The sequence below is a fragment of the Suncus etruscus genome, chromosome 16, assembly GCF_024139225.1.
Source record: "Suncus etruscus isolate mSunEtr1 chromosome 16, mSunEtr1.pri.cur, whole genome shotgun sequence".
NCBI classification, from domain to species: domain Eukaryota; kingdom Metazoa; phylum Chordata; class Mammalia; order Eulipotyphla; family Soricidae; genus Suncus; species Suncus etruscus.
Window position 1 is genome coordinate 38450142 of NC_064863.1, and position 3670 is coordinate 38453811.

A 3670-nucleotide genomic window follows, 5' to 3' on the forward strand; every position below is an offset into this window, starting at 1 on the left:
ATTGGACCAATTTACTTTTTCTTTTGAAGAGCTCTATGGTTCCAGGCAGTAAAAAGGTAATTTACATATGTAGTTTAATCCTTATAATAATCTTCTAAAATAAATAAAAGTTTTAGATGAACAGATGGACTCATAAAATTTGACTTGAGTTTATTAAGTAAATGACAAGTTAGAACAAATGTCAAGACAAACTTAATAAACATAAATAACCACACTGCTTGTATAAGGATACTATTAAAAGCAACATGATACAAGCAAGAAGAAAATACCAGTATTCATTTATTGATTGTTAATGGGAGCAACAATTACTCAGTAACTTTGCCTTGCTGAGTTTTGATTTTCTTGCTGAGTTCTGATTCCCATATGGTCCCCAGAGCCCCACCAGGAGTGATATCTGAGTGCAGTAACATGATCTGAGAAAAAAAGAACCCCTACCCACAAAAGAAATAAAGCGTAGGCTAGAAAGATACAGTACAGGAGATAAGGTCCTTTTCTCATGCTGCAGATCCCACTTTGATCCCCTGAATAGAGTATGGTTTCCATGCATTATTAAATTCCAATTGCAAAGAAAAAATTCCAATTCCTATATTAAATTATTAAATGCAATTTAAATGTAATATTTAAATCAATCTAATTAAATAATTTAATATTAAAATAAATAATATTAAATTCCAATTGCTAGGGGGTCCTCCTAGAACAGAGTGAGAAATAACACCTGAGTATTGGCCAGATATGACCCAAAAAGGCAAAAACAATCAGGTTCATGAACAGAAGCAATAATATAATGGCTAGGACACTGACTGTGGATGCTGTAAATGGGTTTTATCTTCAATCTCCCATTTGATTCCCCTAAGTTTCCAGGAATAAGGTCAGAGAGTACTGACTGTGGCCCAAACCCTCCACACATCCCCCAAAATAGATTTTAATTCTTAATCCTGTTTGAGATATTATCCACATCAGTTCTTTTTATTACTGACTTAAGCAGTACATTATTCTGTAACTTACATATTACAAATAGTACTCATGTGTAAAAAAAAAAAATTTTTTTTTGTTTGTTTTTGGGCCACAACTGGACACATTTAGGGGTTATTCCTGGCTCTGTGCTCAGAAATTGCTCCTGACAGGCTCCAGGGACCATATGGAATGCCAGGGATCAAACCCGGTTTTCCCCAGTAGGCCATATGCAAGGCAAATGCTTTATCACTAGGGTAAGCCTCATCATAGGAGATAAAATTAAAAATGGCATCCATAAGAAGATAATAATTTAGAACTATGACATAACAACAAAGAAGTCATGATTATCATAAACTATAATTCTGGCACTGTGACATGAGGTATACATAGGAGGTAAACAGTAATTTACATACTGTTAAAACACTGACATGCCTTCTATGTATATTCACTAGTAATCACAGAGCAGAAACAGTTACAAAGAAACACCAAAGAATAAAAATGTGTGGACTGTTAAGACCATAAAGGCACTTACACACTTCTAAAAGGATGAATCCACAAGCTGATTATTGATTATAAATAATGTACAAGAGAAGGATGAGTAAGGGCAATAGAATTCTCCAAGCACCTTCTGTCTTATAAGTTTGCTCTTTGCACAATTCACCAGACTTGCAGGAGCCTATTAAATTCCAAGCATCAAATCTGCTTCTATAGGCATCTCTGTCTTGTTGCACGAGTCAAGTCCCTACTGTAGCTTCCCTCCCAAAGGTTACAAATTAAAAAAGAAAAAAGAAAGAAAAATAATCTGCTTCTACAGACACAAAAAGATTAAGTACCAATTATCAAGCATAACTTCATAGTTTCTGCAGTTAGACACTACCTTCATTTATTTCTTTATTGTCATTGTTATAGGAAAAACTGTCGATGTTCTTAAAGGCTAAAATATCTAACTAAGACCTATATCTCAACCATGCCTTTAAAGCAAGAATCACGTATATGCTTTTATCCTGCGTTTTTACAGTATTCATGTGTGGTCTTTAGAATTTAATGAAATTTGGGAACGGAAACCTTATCCAGTATCCTCAAAACAAAAGAGTCAAGCATTTCTTAACCCAGGTAATAAAGGCAAATTGTTGTTGTTGTTTTTTAAACCCGGTTAGAACACCAGCTCCCATAGGGTCCCCCAAGCCCGCCAAGAATGGTTTCTGAGTTCAAAGCCAGGAGTAACCCCTAAGTATTACCAGGTGTGGACCAAAAACAAGTAAAAAAAAATTCTTTGAAGGGCTTCGAATTTGGGTAAACACATCAATTCCTCAGTAGAAAAAAAGCAGAACGTTGGGAGCACATTTACTCTGTTTCAAAGTTTACTCTGTTATCCAAACATGGACAGCAAATGCTCGCTTGGCCTGACTGTCCCTTCTCCTTCTCCTGGCAATTCCCTGGCATACAGATGTCAAGGTTCTCAGAAAAGGACACACCACTGTCCCCTCCCTTGCCCTGGTGCCTCTCCTGGAAAATAAAAAATAAAAATAAAAACTCAGCCAATCTGGAAACTTCAGGTCTGCATGGGAATTTGGCTCATAGTAACTCCCAACATCCCTGCACTTGAAGTGAAAAAGAGCTTCTTCTTAAATGCCCCAATCCCACTCAGCCAGGGATAAGGTGGGGGGATTTAAAATAGGGTGCAGATCTTGCAAAGATGCTCTAAAGCAGCAGAGTAGCCCTTGATCCCTGCACAGCCACTCCCACTGCAAGCCTTCAAGGCCCAGACACTTTGCAAAGTTCCAGCAATGCAAAGAAAGCACCAGTTGTTAGGGATTAAACTAGTGTCAGATGAGGGAGAAAGCCCCCAGAGAGGAGACAGAAAAGCCCCCCTTTATCTGCAAGCCCAAACTCTTAAGAAGATGAGCTGTCAGGCAAGGGGCCAGGAAGCCCTGGGACGCCCTGCCCACAGGTACAGGGACCCTCCAATCCCTCCCTCGACCCTGCGCCTTACTCTCTACAAAAGAGCTGACCCGAGGGCGACCAGGCCCGCCTGAGGCTCAGGGAAACCCCCCTTTGGCCTTGAATTCAACCGATGACCCACCTGCGTGGTCGATGCTGGAACAGCCGGAACAACTAACACACAGCAGCCCAGGAGAGAACCCGGCCCGGAGAGGAGAGCGGAGTCCCAGGACCCGGATGCAAACAGGCGCCTTTCGGGAAGAATGTGCGTCCGGCGGGCGCTGCGCATGCGCGAGCTTCAGTCTAAAGATGAGCTACTGCTAGGTCATTTAGAAAGTGTTTTGCAAGGAGTTTACACTTGGGATTCTCTAAGTGCCTAGGGCACTCCTTTTTTCTTTTCTTTTTTTTTTTTTTCTTTTTTGGTCGTTATTGTTTTCATTCCCAGAGCTTGATTGCTGCAGTAGAGACTTTGGGGCTTATGAGATGGACATGAAGGACTAAATGTAATAGGAGATCTTTTAGTCTAAGCAATGCTAATATAAAAAGCACCACTTTCCTTATTGCTGGTAATAGCCATGTACTTTGTACTTTGAAAGAACATTGACAGCTGAACGTTTTTGCTTTAAAAGAAAAAGTTTGACAAAGTTATCTGATCAGGAAAAGGAAAACTAACTAAAGTGTGGGAAAACTTAGGGATACCTGAATAAGAAGGAAATTTTAATGGGATATGGACTTGTGCTATTTGACTCAGAAATGCGGAGAGGATGCAGAACCA

The 3670-nt window shown here is 39.6% G+C and overlaps 1 protein-coding gene across 1 annotated transcript in view; it reads right to left on the reverse strand.

The window, feature by feature from the left end:
• The window catches only part of GNPDA2 (glucosamine-6-phosphate deaminase 2), a 22965-nt gene extending 19829 nt beyond the window's left edge, over positions 1-3136 (reverse strand). Inside the window, exon 1 of the mRNA XM_049790171.1 lies at positions 3038-3136. The gene's annotated coding sequence lies outside the window, so the exon portion shown is untranslated. The remainder of the gene's footprint in view (positions 1-3037) is intronic.
• Between the last annotated feature and the right edge of the window lie 534 nt (positions 3137-3670).